This window comes from Monopterus albus, unplaced genomic scaffold (genome assembly GCF_001952655.1).
Source record: "Monopterus albus unplaced genomic scaffold, M_albus_1.0 scaffold129.1, whole genome shotgun sequence".
Lineage (NCBI taxonomy): Eukaryota > Metazoa > Chordata > Actinopteri > Synbranchiformes > Synbranchidae > Monopterus > Monopterus albus.
This window is the reverse complement of record NW_018128009.1, coordinates 1-7,607: the sequence shown is the minus strand read 5'-3', so window position 1 is coordinate 7,607 and position 7,607 is coordinate 1. Positions and strand designations below refer to the sequence as shown.

At 38.7% G+C, this 7,607-nt stretch overlaps 1 long non-coding RNA gene across 1 annotated transcript; it reads right to left on the bottom strand.

The window, feature by feature from the left end:
• Nucleotides 1–3,781: 3,781 nt before the first annotated feature.
• LOC109967462 (uncharacterized) lies at nt 3,782–6,181 on the bottom strand. Its single transcript, XR_002275935.1, has 4 exons — nt 5,837–6,181; nt 5,446–5,543; nt 5,229–5,360; nt 3,782–4,544 (listed from the first exon to the last, which is right to left on the bottom strand). It is a non-coding gene; the product is annotated as an uncharacterized LOC109967462 (long non-coding RNA).
• Nucleotides 6,182–7,607: the final 1,426 nt, after the last annotated feature.

The following is a 7,607-nucleotide window of genomic DNA, read 5'->3' as shown; positions in this document are numbered from 1 at the left end:
GTATAGTTCACCTGAGTTTGGCTTGTTGTGAGATCGTTAAAAATTATCCACAGAAGCCACCAATTCAAAAGGCTGTGCACTAAAATTACACTGAAAGAATGTTTTTTTGTTTGTTTGTTTGTTTTAGATGTATATGACTGTGATCTCAGTTTATTCTGTGTTTTCAACTTGATATAAGATGGCTTTGTTCTGAAGAGCCACAGCTTCCTCTGGAACAGAACAATGCATCTTAGAAATTTACACTCCATCAAATCCCTGAATATTGTCAAACCTGCAAAACCAGATAATAACCAAAAAGTAACTACAATTTATTTTTTTAAATGACCCAGCTGAAGAGGCTCCTCTCTGGTGTACTGTATCATGATTACCTGCAACAATTAATGAACTGGGGTGATGTTTTCGGCTTGAGCTATAAAAGGATTAGGCAGCCAAAAATACAGTTGCACCTCCTGGGGACGCATTGGGGATCCCTTTCCCTCTGGGTGGGTAGGGCAGAGACACCAGATCCTAATCTGAGGAGGATATCACTTATCTGGAGACAAACAGTACAGATTAGGAGAGGAGACAGAAGATGCACTGGGGATAGCATGTGGGAGGGCTCTAACACAATTACACGCAAGCACCAAATCCCCTCTCTGATACCTCAGAGGAATGCAGTGCAATAAATAGTAAACAGAGACCAAAGCTGGGCCATTTCCTTCCTGTCAGACTGCACCCGGCTACACCAAAGTTTAGCAGGAGAATGAAGAAACACTGTAATGTGTTAACTACAAACCGGTCACCTCCATCTACACTGCTGTGTTCTTTAAAACAACATTCAGTAAGCTGATGCTTTGACTCAGACTGACAGTATCAGCAGTCTTACAGAGTTGTGACCAGATCACCAAGTCAATAGATTGTCTTGATTCTTGTCTTTAATTTGCTTTGAAATTATACACACACTTGTACATTGGTTAGCCCCTTGGCATTCACTGAAATATATAATGTGTCAACTATTCAGACAAGCTCATGATTAGCATAAAACCTAAACACGGTGCCTTATGACGTATATCAAAATAACCCCATCCGCAGAAAATTTTTGAGGCAAAAATAAACACTTTAATCCAATTTCTTCATTCAAACAAACCACCTTATTTATAGGGATCACAGTGGCCTAGCAGGCTTAAAATTGTTGTAGAGGGCTCATTGATTCCCTTCATGTCTCATGATTCATTCATGGCTCTTCTTGTCTTTTGTAGAGTTCATAAATGAGTCACCAATAATGTACAGTCAAACCACACAGCCTACATTGGAAATCTGACAGCTGAAAGACAAATGAAAGATGAAAGTCAACATCCCAATGAGATCTTCTCCTGCATTTTCATCATGCCAAAATGAAGATATCATGAAGACATCATATGAGTGACCTTGTCAGATAATAAAGAAATTATCTTCTATCGTTTCATTGTGTGCTTTTGCCAATGTGGTTTGAATATGTGTTGACCCCTACACTCCAGTTAGATTGACATTATATGCATGCTGGTCCACATCGCACGAGACAGTTCAATGGGAAATGAGCTGCAGCAGCTGTCTGTGTGCCAGCTGCAATGTGTTTGATCCCATGTGCTGGAAGTGCTGGCATTAGTCTCCCTGCCACCCCCACTGCACGTCCCACTCTGTGTGCTGATGCCTTCCATGGCTAATACTACAGGGCACTGATTAACTGCAAGGCATCTCTCAGCTGAATCTGCTTCTTCACACTGACTTGATTCATAATTAGCTTCGAGTTTGCTTCCTTTATGTGGAACAATGATTTACATAAACATTCATTTATCTAATGAGGTAAAAAATAATTTTAAAAGGCCTCAAATGCACATTGCAGTAGTTAATTTTATAAAATGGATGTGCTCATTTGTATCACCCAGTGGCAGGCCGTGCATTTGGTACCTGGGCCTTCAGTGGGGACTTACCTGACTTAATTCACCTCTTAATACCACCACTATCATGCCGCAATTATAGAAACCATCAATGCTATACAAAAACGCAATGTAACAAAGTGTGGCATTACAGAGAATTTCGCGTATTGAGGGTGAATGCCATTTTTACTAAAACAACAACCCCAGTTAAGACAACTCCAAAGCTCTACACTACAACCACAACTGCGCCAGGTTCATCATCCGGAGCAGTTCAGAATCCATATTTATCTAATAACATGACAAAAACATACAAAACTTAAATTAAATACATCATACTCACCAAAGATGCTATTTATTTATAGACAAAATCCATCCTCATGGAGGTGATCTCTGCGTTTCAGTTCCATCATAAATCCTTTTCTAGTTTTGCTCTGACCAACCAATCAGAGGACGGAAAAACGCTGATGTTATTGTAGGCCAGCTAGCTGGCCCTGTGAGGCGAATTAGAAATCTGATTAGTTAAAGAAACAGTCCCATTGCTAATATAGTTTAAGTTACATGGACCAGCACTTCTGATTCTGAAGGCCCTGGGCAGATTAGATTGACATGGCAACACATAGAGGCTGAAATCTGATTGGACAAAAAAAAAAAATCTAACATCCACATACACCTACTGGAAGTGGTGCAGCCAAGAGCAATGCTACGAAATGAAGAGAATAGACTGTTGGGAATAAATTAATACAATTTCATAGAATTTCATAAATATTAGAATTTAGGTTGTAAATGTAGGTCACTGCTTCTGATAGTGTTTAGGCCAGCAGAGAAGGCCTTGCTGACCCTGACAGCCCACCACTGGTATCACCAAATGTTAGCAATTTATACATTAGTTTGTGATGTTCATCATCCAGTAATTCATGCTTTAATACTGACAGGTAATAACTAATACTTGGCCAAATGAAGTGATTATCATAATTATTCTGATAACTGGTATCTCATTTACATTCAAACAGCTTTGATAAATATAGTCACCTACCTAACTTCTAGAAGCTCCAATGTGACAATTCTCATGCTGCAGATTTCTATTAGTTGTGTGGATGTTGAATCAGTTGCTTTATGATGTGGTAGAGGATGTTGCAAACAAAGTAGCCTACTATACTGTGACCACTATTGTTTTTTACCACACACAAAAAAAATTAGATTATATAGAAGCATTCATCAAAAACTGGAGACCTTATCTCCAACTTATCAATTGTCTTTTTGATGTTATTGTATGGATGCTGATTCAGGCACGCTTCTCTTCAGAACTTTTGTAAACTTCATACTTTTGAAATATTTAGCTTTATTTTGAAAATCTTGCCCAATTCAAATGAATTGGAAAATTCTACTTCAGCATACTTTCAGCTATTTCAGGTATCAAAATGTTCAGCTCTTCAAGGACATTCATGCCTCTCATCAGAATTTTTTTAAACTTCATACTTTTGAAATATTTAGCATTATTTTGAAAGTTTTGCCCCATTCAAATGAATGGGGGAAATTTTTATTTCTGCATGCTTTCAGCTATTTCAGATATCAAAACGTTCAGCTCTTCAAGGACATTCATGCTTCTCTTCAGAAGTTTTCTAAACTTCATACTTTTAAAATATTTAGCTTTATTTTGAAAATCTCACCCCATGCAAATGAATGGGGAAATTTCTACTTCAGCATACCTTCAGCTATTTAAACGTTCAGCTCTTCAAGGACATTCATGCTTCTCTTCAGACGTTTTCTAAATTCATACATTTGAAATATTTAGCTTTATTTTGAAAATCTTGCCCCATTCAAATGAATGGGAAAATTCTACTTCAGCATAAAATTTAAACCTAAAATAAAGTTATTAAAATCTGGGCATTGACGATTTAGAAAACAGCACAACTGCACTTATCAAGACGGGCTTACAACATGTCACAGCACAACTTCATGTGTATGAAGAATCACTCAGTCTAACCACTAAGCCTGCTCAGGGTCTTCACCATTTAACAATGGAAAAATGACCTAGCTTTGTGCAACTCTGCGGTAACGTGCCAAAATTCAGACAAAGTCTTCAAATAGTCAGGGAACACTCCGGCAACTTAAAAAAAAAAAAAAGTCAAGTGTGGAACACCACCATAGTCAATTTAGAAATAGGAGAGGAAAAAGATCTAGTCACCACAGGCATGGCCCTGAAATGAGGTGTGTTCACTGAGAACAAGAAATGCAGGTTTGTTTGTCCAAAAAGGTAAGGCTTTAAGCTGTAAGATGTAAGCTTAAAGATACAAAGTGCTGTTTATGTTTTAAATCATGTAAAAAGCCCAGTTTATTTAATCTAATGTTTAACTTGACAAAATATCATGCATGCCATGTATTCTAACAGATTGTCTAGGGGCTGAATGAGCACTAGAGAAAGCCAGTGCCCCAAACAGTGGTACAGACAATTAATCTAATGTGTCAGAGTATAAAGTGAGCACAGAGTAACAGGCAGCCTCAGGCCGAAACCAGGCACAGTTTACCCAGTAACCAAAGCAGTGCAGGACTTTTAAAATGCCTGACTGATACACTGAGTCCAGAAGAAAGGTTCATTCAGCTGCTGCCGCCGCCATCTCATCCCGGGTGATGACCCAAATGATTCCAAATCTACAGACCACATGTCATAAAGCAGGAAACAAATTCATTGTAACAGACAGAGATCCACTTCCTCCTTTAGTATTAAAAAAGGAGACATTTATTTTGATTTTTTTTTTTCTCTCTCTAGTGTCAGGATACAAAGAATTAGACCTCACAATTAAAAATACTCAATATACCACAACATGGGGGACAGTGAATGACAGACACACAAGCATACTTTAAAATTATACATTTTAAGTTTTACAAATAATTAAGTGCCTATAAAATTCTAATTTGATAGTAATTTTAACATTGTTAAAACTTTCATGCCAATAAAACCCCTTTGAACTGAATTAGATTATTGAATTTTACTTAAATTACCAAATTTAAAAATTGTATTAAGCAATTCTTAAAACTGAGCATTAAAGAACAGAGAATTAACAGTTTGTTGCCATTGAACTGACCACAACATCATGATGTAGGCCAACCTCAGCCACCCACTGTGGGCTCCTGCTTTCTACTCAGCCAGTTCGCTTAGGGCCCACAATGTTCACATCAAAAACATTTTCTCCTGAAAACTAACATTAGGCCTGTGAACCATCTTGTCTGACCGTCTACTTGCTGAAACACACGAACTTTCCGATAAATATAAAGACAGGACACGGTTTACTGAAGTTAGCCTACAACAAAGCCAACTTCCATGCCATCACTCACCTTTTTGGATTAGAGTCCTTGTGAATCCAGCGGCGTATGGTTGGTTACGCATGAAGCCGATAAACTGTGACATTCAGTGCCACATTGCAGCCAGGCTGCCACAAACACAGATAAATGTGCGTGTTTCGACATCTGTAGCAGGAGGAGGCAACATTTTATGAGTCCAATGACACAATGAAACAAACAGTTCTTCTTAAAGAAAAGTTCTGGGACTTACCGAACACTTCAAGCTCCGTTTTCCTGTACGTACAACGAAAATGTTTGGCAACGTCCTGGCGCCAAACCAAGGTATTCGATTAAACACCGGGGCACAACCTTAATATCAAGTGTGATTTTATGGGTTTTATTTAATCCAGTCATAAATCTACACAGTCTAGATCAAGAAATGAATTTTTAAAGTCTCTCTGCTGAGCTTCTAGTTCATAATCTAAAGCTGTGGGCTGCTGGGAGGAGACGGTGTCCACATGGTCTGACAACAAACAGGCAGCTGTTCATTTTGTGTTTACAGACGCAGTAGGTGGATTTTGTTTCGTCTGGGCAAAGCCAGGTTATTGGTTTTCTCGTTACCAGTGTCTACGCTAAGCAGTGTTGCCAACTTGGTGACTTACTTGCTAAATCTGGCGACTTTCCAAATCCTCTTGGCGACTTTTTTGTCAAAAGCGACTAACGACAAATCTAGCGACTTTTTCTGGTGTTACTGGAGACTTTTCTGGTGTTTTGGAGACTAACGTGAAAGCACGTATCACTGCATTTACTGTCCCCAAAGAGCATCGTGAGGCCCTCCCCCCCGTCCCAAAACTCTCACAGTAGCCTCGAGCAGCAGTCAGAGCACAGAGGAGACCCACACTGCCCCGCGTCCAGACTGCTAATGAATCGCGCATGCGCAAAGCCGCCGCTGAGCCCGGATAAAGGAGGAGGGTGAATTGACTAAATGTGATATTCTAGCATTTACCAATAGAGGACAAAATTGATTTATGTAATGTGGGTCTAGACAAAGCATTAAAGTCATGAAGTTATTTTGAGAAGTGACGGCCTATTTCAATGGCAAAATATAAAACAAGCAAACCAAGAATCAACCGAAGAAAGTTCATTTGTAGTACTAAACATATTTAGGATGTTTTTACTCATCTTTTGTCTCTCCCATGACGTTATTACTCTCTCTTACAGCGTCCATTACAATTACATGCAAATGGAATTTTATGCGAATTAGGCGATGGCGTCATTTAGCGACTTCTAGCGACTTTTGGGACAGCCAATAGCTACTTTCTTTACTGAGGAGTTGGCAACACTGACGCTAAGCTAACATGCTGCAAGCTCAAACTACAGATGTCTTTTCATCCACCTCATAGCAGGAACATGAATATGTATTCTCAAAAGTTCAAGCTATTTTTGTCTTTTTCACTCATGAAAGAGTCTGTAAACTTCTGTTAATCAAATTCAGAACCTGTTTAGATTAGTTTCTCACAAAGGCCAAATAAATATTGCTTCTATACAAACACAAACAGCACTAGTCATTCACTTTCTCCTCTCAGACCCTCTGTGGGAATTTCATCTGGCAACTTTCCAGTGGATACAATCAGGGATACAACATCAGTGCTGAAGATGCAAAGAGAGATCAAGATTCCACAGGATGTTTCAGAGTCACGAAGCGAGTGACTGTCCCGGCTGCTACAGAGAGGTTTCATTTTAATTCAATGCTCAATTAAGTTTTAAATTCGACAAGAAGATCTATGAATGAAAACTTAAGATGTCTTTTCATCACAGGGTGACCTGCAGAGTTCACCAGCCTCAGATAAACGAGACCAGGGACACAGAGATTTACATTCCAGGTACACTGGAGCTTTAACAGTTCACCTGTATGCTTTAACCCTTACTGTACAGAGCAGGCAGTAGTCCATATGCTATGATCTGTATCTGGATTAAAAACTCAAACTTGTTTTAGCACTGTTCTTGTTTTTATTATTAGCATATGGTCATTTTTGTCCAGTTTGACCCTAGTTGTGTTTATCAGAATCAGATGAGAAAACAAGGTTTCAAATATCTTTAAGAAATGAGTTGGTGAAGCACTGAAGATTTTACATCTTACTTCAGGAATTTGTAGGTAAATACTGAAAGTGTACTGGCCAAGATAATTCAAGCATTTAGTATTTGACTGTCAGACAGATGTGATTGATTTCCCCATTTTTCTTCTCAACTTTTTCCTATTTCATTCTCAGAATCTGGCCTTTTTGTTATAGGTGGATTTATGGAGGAGACTCCAGTGATGTGTACAGTGACTGTTGTTAACAGTAATGACTGCTGTAAATGTCTTAGTTTGGTTAAACTGAACTGAAAAGGCAGACAGCTTGGCAAAAAGTAGCTCCAAATAATGTTGAAATT